This window comes from Scylla paramamosain, chromosome 9 (genome assembly GCF_035594125.1).
Source record: "Scylla paramamosain isolate STU-SP2022 chromosome 9, ASM3559412v1, whole genome shotgun sequence".
Taxonomy (NCBI): Eukaryota; Metazoa; Arthropoda; class Malacostraca; order Decapoda; family Portunidae; genus Scylla; species Scylla paramamosain.
This window is the reverse complement of record NC_087159.1, coordinates 9717924-9732500: the sequence shown is the minus strand read 5'-3', so window position 1 is coordinate 9732500 and position 14577 is coordinate 9717924. Positions and strand designations below refer to the sequence as shown.

The 14577-nt window shown below is 42.6% G+C and overlaps 1 non-coding gene across 1 annotated transcript; it reads right to left on the bottom strand.

The window, feature by feature from the left end:
• Positions 1 to 14068: 14068 nt before the first annotated feature.
• Positions 14069 to 14142, bottom strand: Trnai-aau (transfer RNA isoleucine (anticodon AAU)). The gene has a single exon. It is a non-coding gene; the product is annotated as a tRNA-Ile (tRNA).
• Between the last annotated feature and the right edge of the window lie 435 nt (positions 14143 to 14577).

Sequence of the window (14577 nt, the reverse complement as noted above, 5' to 3'; positions counted from 1 at the left end):
GAGGAAGAGGAGGAGGAGGAGGAGGAGGAGGAGGAGGAGGAGGAGGAGGAGGAGGAGGAGGTGGTGGTGGTGGTGGTTGTGGTCAAAGAGAGGCAAGAAATATATATAGTCAGAAGCAAAACAAATAGAAAATTAATGTTGCTGTTTCCTGAGTTACGGTTTCCTTATCTTTTCACTCAAGCGTTTCGAGGAAGAATACCAAAACTTCCCGATATTATTGGGGATATCTGCCTGAGTCATCGTATCCGCGTATTAGCAGCAGCAACTTCCACGTTGATCAGTAGAACATCATTAAACTGCCCACCAGAATCGCGGTATTCTTCTCCCCTCCCTGGCCGGCATTTCCCTACATCTGGTCCCTGACGGAAAGCGCGTGAAGAATTTTGAGAACTTGCTTATGAAATTTCCTCTGAAAACTTTCTCCCCGCGTGGGTTGTTTCTGCCTCGCCTTGTTCCCCGCGTGCCTGAAGGTGGGGACGTGGGGCAGGATGAGGCAGGAAAGAGGAAGGTGGCGAGGGGAGGGGAAATGAGAACGGAAAGAGAGAGGACAGCGCTAAACATTTAATTTTCAGATGAAATTATTCACAGTTTCCCCGCGAAAACAAGGCTGTTGACACATCCATGCATGTACGTGCAGTGCTGTGTGTGTCTGTGTGACAGAGAATGTTGTGTTGTGTCAGGGAACAGGGAAGACGAGGAGGAGGAGGAGGAGGAGGAGGAGGAGGAGGAGGAGGAGGAGGAGAGGAGGAGAAGGAGGAGCATAGAAACATCAAGCACTAACTCTCCACCATTGCTATCACCTTTATCAATATTATCATCATTCACCGCTGCTTAGTTTACTAGCTCGCAACACTCACCATGCCATATAATTTTCACACATCAGCTCTGTCTACGTACGTTCATCAGTTCGTAACTCCATTCACAAGGACAAAAAACAAATAAACAAATAAATAATAATAATAATAATAATAATAATAATAATAATAATAATAATAATAATAATAATAATAATAATAATAATAACAATAATAATAATAATCTGGAACTTATCACTCACCGTGGCGGAAAGATCTACAGAGACTTGTCACTGTCACTGTCACTTTTTTTTTTTTACTTTACTCTTACTCACTAACTCTACCTCAGTAATTTTGCCACTTGAAGACACACGAACATGGTATCACTACGACTGACTGATACTCTCACTCGTTGATTGGTCAGCGCATTCCCGTCTTGTGAAACATGCGACAAACTAACGTTCCATTTCTACCAAAAACTCTTGCTTAAACAAATGATGGCAGATTATCCCAATAAAAGTGACATCTTGCAGTGAAATAAAGGTTTTGGTAGTATAAAGCAGATCTACCGCAGGTTTCATAACAGGATGTGAATTTGTAGACTTGTTAGCGATTAAGCACATCAGTCAGTAACAGAGTTGACAAGTTCGCTTGTCCTCAGGTGGCAAAATTACTAAGACACAATTGGAGTTGGTGAAACAGTCTAGACATGAGCTCGTGCTTTGCAAACGTTAAAATCTTACTCACTTCAGTTAGCATAATATCACGCTTTACTGGTTCATATCATAGCACAAAAAATAACGTCCAAGGGCATGCTGACGTGTCGCAAGAGGGATAATGATATAATGATGCGCCCTTGGGAACTAGTTATCGTGTGTTATTAGGGACAATTACTCATACAAGTGGTTGAAATGGACCTGCTGGGTTATTATCGTCTACATGTAACCGCAGCAAGGTGATAATCCACACACCTGACCTTCATCCACGCAGACACAGCACCGCACCAAGGTCAGGAGGTGAGGGACAAATCCATCAACTTGCTCGTCGTCGGTTGCTGATCTTGAGAAATGTACTGTGTTCATCTCTAAGCAGGTCACATATTCAACCACTACTTAGCATATTTAGTTGGGTCATATATCTAAACATGCCATCATTAAATAACGAGTATTTGTGGTGATTCAGGTAAGTGATACATAAAACAGCGTCGATGGCAGTTTTTCCATCTCTCCCACTAACAGTCTTCTCTCCACGTTCATACACCAACAAACAACAAAGGGCCGTATTATTAAATTTTCCTTCAATCTTCCTTCACTTTTTAACTTGGGGATTTTCTGAAAGCCTCCTTCAAAATTTTATCATTTTCTTTATCCTTATATGTTTTGCTTCCATGTCCAGGAAAAAAACTCAATCTTTCTTATATTTTTTAGATGCGTGCCGCCGCTGCACAAGCACCGTCACGTAAAACTCCACGCACGGCACGGAAATTTAATTTCCTTCATTTATCATCTCGTTCCACAACTAAGCAAAAAAAAAAGTAATAATAATAATAATAATAATAATATATATATATATATATATATATATATATATATATATATATATATATATATATATATATATATATATATATATATATATATATATATATATATATTCCTTTCAGGCACATATTACTCAAGCACTGTCACATAAAAGCTACAAATATGAAAGCGAATTAAACTTTGCTAAAGTCTACTTTGCTCTGTCTACTCTATTACCTACTCTTACATAAAGGAGAAACTCAAAGAAAGATGAGACATACTGGGTGGATACGTAAACACTATGTACAAGGATGAAAGTGATTTACGTTTTGCACACTTCATCCTCTTATGTACTCTGGCATCTATTCTCACACAAAGAAACAGAAAAATCAAAAGAAATATGAGAGATACGGACTGGGTACGCACTCAATTACTTACTTCTACACAAAGGAAGAAAGAAAAATCAAACGGAAATGAGAGAGCCACAGGCGGGACACGTACATCATTACCCGTTTTTACACACAGAAAGAGAGAAAATCATAAGGAATAAGAGAGAGACAGGCAGGATCACACCTTCCCGTCACTCCTGCCGTCTTCCTCCTCACCATTTTCTTCCCGCGCCGGCCAGCTTCGTCTTGCCTCCCCCTCGACATGGCCAACACGCCTCCCGATTGGACTCCTAGAGCGAAGTCATCAAAAGTCTATTGCCAAGCACACCACCACCCCCACCACCACTGCCACCGCCACCACCACCACCACCACTGCCACCACCACCACTGCCTTCTCGACTCAAGTACCTCCTCCTCCTCCTCCTCCTCCTCCTCCTCCTCCTATGCTTCCTTCTTCTTTTTCGTCTTTTTTTCTTTTTCTTCTTTTCCTTTTCTTCTTCTTCCTCTCTTATTTTTTTTATTGCTCCTCCTCCACTGCACTTCTTTTCCCCTCCTCCTCCTTCTCGTCTTCGTCTTCATCTTTTTCCTTCTCCTCCTCCTCCTACTCACTTTCCTCTTCCTCCTTCCCTTTACTCCCCTGTTCCGCTAACTTATAGATTACACAGTGTAGTTTCAGTAGTTTCAGAGCAGCCTCGCCTGGTGGAATACGTCTGCTGCTACCTGTATTTCTCCTCCTCCTCCTCCTCCTCCTCCTCCTCCTCGAATTTCTTTTCAAAACTCCCCCTTCCCTCCTTCTTTACCTTTATTTCTTCAGGTTTTCTTTAACTTTCTCATCCATCCAGGCATTCCTCCATCTTCACTTCCTTGTAACGTATTCTTGTCTTTCTCCTCTTTCCCCTTTCCATCGCCTCTTTCTTCTCCTCCGCCTCTCCTATCATCGCCCCCCTTCCTGCACGTCCACACAACAAACACTCTAAGCAAAGAATGATCTATGTAAAAAACACCAGGAGTTATTTTTCTTACAACTGATGGAGGGAGAGGGAGAGAGTGAAGGAAGAGGAATTCTGGATTTTATATGCCCATAAACCTTTACAGTCCGAACACCGCGAATAAAAACACAGATCGACATATTTCTTCTTTACTCGTCACTCGCTTCTCATCCTCCTCCTCCTCCTCCTCCTCCTCCTCCTCCTCCTCCTCCTCCTCCTCCTCCTCCTCCTCCTCCTCCTCCTTCGCCTCCTCCTCCTCTTCCTCTTCATCCTCGCTCTCTTTATCTCGGTTGGTCTTTGCCTTTGTGTATATATTTTTTTCTCTCCGTATGTATGTGTGTGTGTGTGTCTCTCTCTCTCTCTCTCTCTCTCTCTCTCTCTCTCTCTCTCTCTCTCTCTCTCTCTCTCTCTCTCTCTATCATTTTTATCGCAAATTTACGTGTGATTGATTTTATATTATTATGTTACGCTTGTTTAGGATATCTGGCTTCGTCTTGCTGATCCTCCTACTCTTCTTCATGTTTGGAGGAAATCCCTTTCAGATTGCACTTCAATTTGGTCTCTCTCTCTCTCTCTCTCTCTCTCTCTCTCTCTCTCTCTCTCTCTCTCTCTCTCTCTCTCTCTCTCTCTCTCTCTCTCTCTCTCTCTCTCTCTCTCTCTCTCTCTCTCTCTCTCTCTCTCTCTCTCTCTCTCTCTCTCTCTCTTATTCTCATTGGCGGATGTAGAACGAAATGCAGCGTGAATTCTGAAGGTAAATGATCGTGTGTGTGTGTGTGTGTGTGTGTGTGTGTGTGTGTGTGTGTGTGTGTGTGTGTGTGTGTGTGTGTGTGTGTGTGTGTGTGTGTGTGTGTGTGTGTGTGTGTGTGTGTGTGTGTGTGTGTGTGTGTGTGTGTGTGTGTGTGTGTGTATGTGTGTGTGTGTGTGATATTCTCTCTCTCTCTCTCTCTCTCTCTCTCTCTCTCTCTCTCTCTCTCTCTCTCTCTCTCTCTCTCTCTCTCTCTCTCTCTCTCTCTCTCTCTCTCTCTCTCTCTGGCGCCAAATCCTCCAGCGCCTGACTCTTTCTCCAATACGAAAAAGGCAAGACTGTGCAGGACGCATCAGAACGGACTAATCTGGGCCCTTGGGATCTGCCGCCTGTACCTGCAAAGGGTAAAAATTAGCCCTCACCGCAGCGCCACCTGTACCCTGCACCGGGAAATATAAAGGAAAAAAGGGGAAAAAGATGAAATATACGTCCAGTTTGTGTGTTCAGAATCCCTTTGCCAGCTTTACCACTGAGAGGGAAAAGAGAAAGATATGTTGAGAGGGAAAAAATTAGGAGAGGTTGAGAAGATTTGCTGCTGAGGAATCTTAGTGAGTGTTTGCTTCCATGCGTAATGTTTCGGTTCTGTGCGTGTTGGGATGTGGGTAGTTTGCTGGACTCTCTCTCTCTCTCTCTCTCTCTCTCTCTCTCTCTCTCTCTCTCTCTCTCTCTCTCTCTCTCTCTCTCTCTCTCTCTCTCTCTCTCTCTCTCTCTCTCTCTCTCCACCACTATTGTCACTATTTCCATCACCATCACCTCTTTCTCCTCATCTTTTTTTTTCTCCCCTGTTTTCTTCTCTTTCTTGCTTCCTCCAGACGCTCATAACACCACGAGCCATAATAACCTTCAAAAACACGCTCATGACTGCTAATGCTAGTAATAATCACCATGAGAGTGTGTTGTAAGTGTGTGTGTGTGTGTGTGTGTGTGTGAGATATGTACGAGTGTATTGGTGTATTTTGATTATTATTATTGTTGTTGTTGTTGTTGTTGTTGTTATTATTATTATTATTATTATTATTATCATTGTTCTTATTATTGCTAGCATTATCAATGCTTAATCAACAAAATCACCAACAATTCAGCTCTTTTCTTTCCTTCTTTCTTTCTGCCTTCTTCTCTTCCTGCTACTATTTCTCCTCTTGCTCTTCCTCCTGCTGCTCTTCCTCTTGCTCCTCCTCCTCCTCCTCCTCCTCCTCCTCCTCCTCCTCCTCCTCCTCCTCCTCCTCCTGCTCTTCCTCCTCATCCTCTCATCTCGGTCACACGAAATATTGATTGTGTGGCTGGTAAGTCTTAATATCACCTTCCCCCAGGCCCCTCCTCTCTCTCTCTCTCTCTCTCTCTCTCTCTCTCTCTCTCTCTCTCTCTCTCTCTCTCTCTCTCTCTCTCTCTCTCTCTCTCTCTCTCTCTCTCTCTCTCCTAATGCCCTCACCTTTGACGAAAAAGGAAGACGTGAGCTGATGAAAAGCAATGAGGTGGTAGAGGGGGAAGAAGAAGAAAGTGAGAGGGAAAGAGAGGCAAGGAGTGATGGGTGGGAGACAAGACGAAGAGAAGAATAAACAGGTCAGGAGGTTTATTTGACTTGCAAGGACTATGGTAATAAAAGGCTTATCTGGGAGCCACGAAAGGCGAGGAAAATTACGATAAAGGGAATGAATGCGGCGATGAAAGATAATCATGTTCTCTTTTGAAAATTATTGTAGGGAGTAAAAGAAAAAGGGTATTCTATCAAAAACTACTACTACTACTACTACTACTACTACTACTACTACTACTAAGGAAACTACTTCAGCAGCAACAACAACTATAACAACAACATAATGACATAGTAACTATAACAGACTACACACAAACAAGAGAATTTTAAAAAGTTAATCATAAAAAGCAAAAAGAAAAAAAATACGGGAAAGCCAAAAAATGAAGTATGTTTTTAAATACTAAAAACAATTCCGAACACACGGTTGGAGAGGAAAAAAACAAACATAGCCTTTGATTGTACTCTCTGCAGGAATACTTTATGACTGGATGCACCCCACACATAAAAGACGCGCTTAATACACAAATATGCAAGATCAAAGTAAATATATATATATGGGGAGAGCAAGAAGAGAAGAACCGACGGAAATGATAATTAACAGGAAACCGATACTTTTTGGAGAGCAATAAATAAGTAACTTTGGTATTTCTATCTCTATGTGTTATGATGAAACGGTATGAACGCTTAACTGTAAGTGGCCGTATGACTTCATCTGGGGATCCCTAGATAAATTTACCTAGCAAAAACATAACTATGAATACTAAAAAGTTTCAACTGTGTATTTCATCACTTTTTTTGGTATCAGATAGAGGTCTGTGGTTGCTAAAGTCACAAGACCGGCACTACAGGAAGTAAGTAATTTAGATGCCACGAAATTGCTCTTCAAACTTGCACCAGACCATCCAATTAAATTTAAGTAGATGAAAGGTTTGAACGTTGGAAACCTGCCACCACCACTATTACTAGTATTACTTCAACTTCAACTTCTACCACCACCACCACCACCACCATCACCACCACCAGCACAAATACACACGCCAGCTTTAGCATCCCAGCAGTCCTGGATGCTGGAGCGCCAGACAAGGTTTCTGCGGCAGTATATTTACGCGGCCCCGAGCTGAGCCTTCACACGGCGGGATCAGATGAACTGCCACTCGAACACGCGCCGCCCTCTCCACGACGCCCGCCCAAAAAGAAGGAAAAATGAATAATGTTGAATAATAAAGCACAACACGAATCCTTCGCGGGGACAAGGACGATGTGTTGGCTGAGGTAAGTAAGACTAATATCTCTCTCTCTCTCTCTCTCTCTCTCTCTCTCTCTCTCTCTCTCTCTCTCTCTCTCTCTCTCTCTCTCTCTCTCTCTCTCTCTTCTAATGCGGTCCTTTCAACACTTCTCTTTTACAGGAATGGATTTTCCCGCATTTGGTTCTTTTTTCCTTCACGGCATCAAAGCTTCGTGTACCTTTGTGCTTCCTTCTTCCTCCTGGCAACGTGCAGAAGCTGTTTGCCCGCTTTGCTTTGCATTCCTCCCACCTGTCTAACACTGCCTGCCTGCCGTGTGTTCTTGCTGCCTTTCAAAGGGTGCCTCCACACGGGGTAATTTTTCCTGGCTACCGCTGGCGGCAAGAACTAGAGGCTTCTGACGCCTCGTATATTACAGAACAAGTCCACACAATCACGAGCCACCAGGAGCGGTTGAAAACAATGAAAGCTAAATAAACAATCAAGATGGCTTCCGAGTGAAAATATCTCAGCAGTGGCGGAAATTCTCTTCAGTTACCAAGAAGTTAAAAGGAGAGAACATACTTGTGATGACAGGCTGAACGGGGAATTAAAAGTATTTATTATAAACTTTTGATATGAGATGAATCTGAAAGACCCAAGACCCTGAGTTTAGCAGCTTTAACATGAGACGCCACCACGAACTTGTGCAGCTTGTGGCTTTACTTGTCCAGAAAGATGCGAGGATACCTGATGGGGAGGCAGTCTCCTGGAATGTTGTTTTGCGAAGACTACTTGAAATAAAGTCTTGTGCCTCCAAACACGTTCATTTTCCCTCATTTGTTCCAGAAACTAAATTAGAACTTCGCCACACCACACTTGTTGCAGCAAAATTAGACACAGCGCTTGAACACACCCGCGCTGGCTCAGGCTCTTGGATGTGAACGGCGGTGTTGCCCAGAGCAATTCAGCCCACGTGACCATGTGTACAGCCGCCCGTGTCCACCCGCGAACTGCCCATCGTGAAGCCACTCGAACACCACTGTTTTCTCCTATTTACCACCCACCGTCTCTCTCTCTCTCTCTCTCTCTCTCTCTCTCTCTCTCTCTCTCTCTCTCTCTCTCTCTCTCTCTCTCTCTCTCTCTCTCTCCATCAATACTGCCTCCGTACCCAGTCACACTTCTCTGCGCCTTCACTAATACCCTCCAGTCTAACATTCGGAGAAGCCCGCGTCTCTGCGCCACTCATTCCCGCCCTGCATAGTAAATGGAGGATCAGAAAGCCTCGGGCTGCCCCCCTCCCTCCCACAGTCCCACACAGCGGCAGTCCCACAGCTCCAAGTCTCAAACACACGTCATCTTCTTCGAATTGTGTTCTCAGACGTTCCAAACGAGGACTTCAGCACGGCGTAAACCAGGCCAAGGCGTCGGTTGCCTTTACTAATAAAATGCACAAGAAAACACGAAATATGTCAAGAGATTTTGAGGCTTCCATCTAAATTCCACACACGAAGATTCCACAATGAAAATTTCAGCATTATGAATTCCCATAACGTAATCTAATGTAATTTAACCACATCTTGCAAATTCTAATGTAATTTAATTTAACCTTAACCTTAATCCAATCTAACCTAACCTAATCTTACTCCAGCAAACCAGATTAGACCAAAGCAAGCCATTCCAAGTCAAACCTAACCTAGCCTTACCTGATCTGATCTAATCTAAGCTAACAAAACATATATGAATGATATGTAATATAATCTAATTAGATATTACCTAATCTATTTTTATGCGATCTAATCTAATTTAATCTAATTTATGATGGGAGGGACTATCATGAACGTAAAATGTTATATGAAGGAATTTTCTTGCAGAATATTTACCTGTAGTGAGCTTACAATGTATGGACTCGATTGACGCATTCAATATCAATGTTAAATGAAAATTCCATTAATTCCTCGGCCTTGCAAGATTTCGCAACACCGTAATATAGTAGAATGTAGTGTAGTTCTTAAGTTTTTATCTGTTTTCTATTGTAAGATATGCCTGACGGCGAAATAAGCTATTATTATTATTATTATTATTATTATTATTATTATTATTATTATTATTATTATTATTATTATTATTACTATTATTATTCATGTTTATTTCAGCACCATTGCATATACGTGAAAATCGCATTCCTTTAATATTTTGCACTGAAGACGAGTATGTAATAACTCCAACCCACACAACTGTGAAAGCGTATATCGGTGACAGGATAATGCTTTCCACTCCTTGCTGATAAAATGTCATATTGGTATTTCACCAAGCGAGATAATGGAGAGAGAGAGAGAGAGAGAGAGAGAGAGAGAGAGAGAGAGAGAGAGAGAGAGAGAGAGAGAGAGAGAGAGAGAGAGAATTATTGCCTATCTTAGACGATGAAAATCACAATATCCACGGAAATTAAATCCTGTAGATAAGCATGCACATTTGTGTGTGTGTGTGTGTGTGTGTGTGTGTGTGTGTGTGTGTGTGTGTGTGTGTGTGTGTGTGTGTGTGTGTGTGTGTGTACGTGCGCGCCAACGATTGTGTAGATATATACGGAAATTAAGACTGGAGTGAGAGGAAGCGAGCGCGAAGGAAAAAATGAGAAAACGGAGGGGGGAGAGGAAGGAAAATGGGAGGGAGAGGAGGAGAGGAGCAGGGAGAGGGATATAGGGGGCGAGGTAAGGGAAGAATGGAAAGGTATACAAAAGCTCAGGTAACATTTAAGGCTCAGAAGATCGATAGTAGAAACCTTGGATCAAGAACCCACCTCTCTCTCTCTCTCTCTCTCTCTCTCTCTCTCTCTCTCTCTCTCTCTCTCTCTCTCTCTCTCTCTCTCTCTCTCTCTCTCTCTCTCTCTCTCTCTCTCTCTAAGCCGGGGGCCGAGATGGACTGTCCCCGCTGGATCTGGTAACAGTTGCCTCCATCAGACTGAGGTGGAGGGGACGCATTCACTCTTGCTTAGCCTTAGTGTAATGTTGTTTTCAAAATTAAAATTACTGCTTCCTTTTAATGCTGCGGGCTTACTAGTTTTCTCCGTGTGAACTTTTCTACTTACCTTTGATGTAGGACGCCTGAACGCTTTAAAGAGAGAGAGAGAGAGAGAGAGAGAGAGAGAGAGAGAGAGAGAGAGAGAGAGAGAGAGAGACTCCACTTTTCCCTCGTACAATACACGCAATTACACGTTCTCTAAGCAGTTACTTTTCTTAATCAACAGAAGCTTTCCTTACAATAACAATCTCAGTTCCTTCTCAACCAGAAACTCACATCCTCCTTCTGTCAAAAGAAACGACTCAGCTTCCAAACGAGTACTTTTCAAATCCCATAAAACCTCTCTCTTATACCTCCACCTTTTACTCAATGTACAAAATCCCCCTTCTTTCTATTCTTATTTCCTCTAGACTCACCACAGAACGATTAAGGAATTCAAATCCTCTTTCACGTAGCCATAATTGCCTTTATGCAACACTAAGCGGCATGGAAAAACTCTACAATGCATTATTTTCCATCTCTTCTCTCTCTCTCCCATCTTTCGAAACACAACCAGGGAGGGGGACATGAAAGGACCGAGAAGTGAAAGATGGAAGGAAGGAAAGGGAGAAAGCAGACGCATGGTGTATAATAAAGGGGGTAAGAGATAGTTGAGATGAATGAAAAGATGAGATGAATAAGGAACGTATCCGACAAGGGGATTGATAATGCGTCACATTAGTGTAAGTAATGGAAATGTGATGCGGGGATATATAGCGCTGAGGGATGAAGGGAGGGGGAGAGAGAGAGAGAGAGAGAGAGAGAGAGAGAGAGAGAGAGAGAGAGAGAGAGAGAGAGAGAGAGAGAGAGAGAGAGAGAGAGAGAGAGAGAGAGAGAGAGAGAGAGAGAGAGAGAGAGAGAGAGAGAGAGAGAGATTGAATTAAATAGACATAATAAATGAGGCTAATTCAAACAGATGCACTGAAAAAAATAAAGATTCACACACACACACACACACACACACACACACACACACACACACAGAAGTATTAATCTCAATTACTTCAGCATTGAGAATGTAGTCTCTCTCTCTCTCTCTCTCTCTCTCTCTCTCTCTCTCTCTCTCTCTCTCTCTCTCTCTCTCTCTCTCTCTCTCTCTCTCTCTCTCTCTCTCTCTCATCCTTCTAATTATCCCATGCATTTAGATAATTTCACGGCCATTAATGTTTGTATCTTGCACTTTCTGATTTACTTAATTAAGACCGTCTATTGCTCTTCAGCCACATAGTTTCCTCTCTCCTTCATTTCCTCACTGTTCCTTTTCCTCTCTCACTTCTTCATTCCTTGTTTGCCTCTCTTCATCGTTCCCTCCCTCTCACTTCCACTTTCCCTTGTTTGCTACTTCTCATCTCGTTGCTTACTCATACGCTCCCTCACCACTTCTTTATCTAGTCGTTTTCTTTTCTTTCTATTTATTTATTTATTTTTTTCATATAAATAACCACAAGGGAGCAAAAAATTGTTTAACCATTTTGCGTAGAAGAAAATAGTATTGGATCTTTATTTATTATCCATTAACTTCCTATATTGCTACAACTGGATAGAGCCTCCTCTCTCTATTCCTCCTTCTCTTCCTCCTCCTCCTACTCCTCCTCCTGATCAAGATGCGTCCCAAGAGGAATCCGGGTCAGCCTGGAATTTAGGAACCATTAACGCAGTGATTCGAATTATATGAACCAGATATCCAAACGATTACTCCCTTAAGCTGGGTCCCAAAGTGTGCCTCTCTCTCTCTCTCTCTCTCTCTCTCTCTCTCTCTCTCTCTCTCTCTCTCTCTCTCTCTCTCTCTCTCTCTCCTACATCCACTTCCATTTCCTTATTTCCTTTTCCATCGCCTCCTCCTCCTCCTCTCCTTCCTCCTTTTACTTTTTCACCTTGCATGTGCCTTCACATCACCCCCTCCCTCCTTTGCCTCTCATGTTACTTCTCCCTGAAAGAAAATCTATGTACCAAGTGGAGCAAAATGCAGCTGAATGTGTGAAGGTGAATGTCTCGTGTGTGAGTGGAAAGTGAAGAAACTCAAATGTCACTGGCGTAGGTGTGTGTGTGTGTGTGTGTGTGTGTGTGTGTGTGTGTGTGTGTGTGTGTGTGTGTGTGTGTGTGTGTGTGTGTGTGTGTGTGTGTGTGTGTGTGTGTGTGTGTGTGTGTGTTAAATATATGTAAAAGCGTGTTAAGAAAAACGGTCATGAACTTTAAGGAAACATAAAGGAAAGAAAGAGCGACTGTACTGCTAAAGGCTCAGTTTTCTTTGTTTGCAAGGTCTTTTTACACTTTCCTGAGCTCTCTCTCTCTCTCTCTCTCTCTCTCTCTCTCTCTCTCTCTCTCTCTCTCTCTCTCTCTCTCTCTCTCTCTCTCTCTCTCTCTCTCTCTCTCTCTCTCTGTGTGTGTGTGTGTGTGTGTGTGTGTGTGTGTGTGTGTGTGTGTGTGTGTGTGTGTGTGTGTGTGTGTGTGTGTGTGTGTGTGTGTGTGTGTGTTTTCCTCCTACCATTGTCAAGGACTCTTCTTTCTTTGCGTCATCCTTCTCCTTTTCCTTCTCCTAGTCATCATCTTCATCACTGCCACAATCATCACCATTATCGCTGTCACCATCGTCATCAGCCACCAACGATATTAGCACCACACGTATATCGTTACCATCAACATAATAATCAAAGGCATTATCCTCATCGCTATCCTCATAACTACCATTACCATTACAGTAGTTATCCATATTTTGCTTTCATTCTCGCTAGTTTCATCCCCCACGTTCACTGGGTCCTTCAGCCTTGAGCCGGCAAACACGCCCTGCTGGCAGCCTCCTTCACTGTGGAGCACCGGGAAACTGTTTGGTCTCTAATGAGTTGTTGCAAAATTAATACACTTGCTTAAGAGAAAAAGTCGTTGATTGCTTTGTCCGCCTGGTGCTGCGCAAGGCGAATCGTGACGCTGCCAAATGAAACTGCCGAGTCTGCTTAACAAGAGTTAGTCCTTGCCTGCCTTTTTTTTTTTCCCCTTCTGTCTCTTTTTTTCTTCAAGAGCAAGATAGTTAGTCCTTGTATGCTCTTTCTTTTTTGTCTTTTTTTGTTTCTTCCCATCTATTGTCATATATAGAATCTGAATGACATGATATGCCTTTATGCCTTCACATTTTAAAGAAAAACTAACTTAACATAAAACATATAAACCTAAAAAAAGAAAAAAAAATGTTAAAAGCTTAGCATCAGGTTCCCCCCATTTTGTCGAGGCATCGCACCAGAAGCACCATCAATCAGCCGAGGCTCGGAGGCCACGCGGGAGTAATAAAGCTTGAAAACAAAAAGAAACGTGTCGAAAAAGCCCAAATAGGAGGTAAACTTAACTAATAAACTAATGAAACCCAGAGAAAATGGACAAGGCTATAAAAGTAAGAATCGACAGGTGTTACGGTCGCCCCGCCATTCAGACGGAGCTCACCAGACTTGCTCATCAGGATGGCCATAATGGGGAAATATTATATTCATTCACAAGCACTGAAATCACTGCGAAGCTTTCCTAGCGACAGCCTGAGTGACTCTTTTGAAGTATGTTAATTTTTTTCGCTCTTGTCTATCAAACAAAACATCTCAACCTGACAGTCCTGCGCAGCTCGCTCCTTGCCTGCTTATTGCAACGGACTTTGAAATCAATGCAATAAATATTTCCACGGTCATGAGGAAGAAAGCGAGTGGAAGCTTTAAACACGCACCCACGTATAACAGACGGAATGAACAACACATAAAAGTTTTTTGGAATAATGTGGCCCGTATGGGGATCGAACCCACGACATCCGCGTTATTAGCACGGCGCTCTAACCAACTGAGCTAACAGGCCGCTGGTGTCGATGAAAGGGCAATAAGTTATACGGACCTAAGTACTAAAATTTGGATCTTAGTAATAAAAGAAGTTTATAAGAGGAGAAAAGGTGATTCTTCACTAAAAAAGAATTAAAGAAAAAAAAGCCCTAAAGACACCGGCATTAGGAAAATTCATTAATAATAGTCCTTACTTTCCAATCTGTGGATCGCATAACGAGGGAAGTTTGATTTGCGAATATTTATGCACACACGTGACGCCTTAAGTAAAAGTTCTGATATGAATTTAATCAGCCCTCTTCTTCTTCCTCCTCCTCTTCCTCCTTCTCCTACAGGCAAAACTCGTCATATTAAACCAAAAAGGCCTCCTTTTTGGTCCTTCTGTTGTTGTTGTTGTTGTTGTTGTTGTTGTTGTTGTTGTTGTTGTAGATGATGATGACGATGATGCTGATGA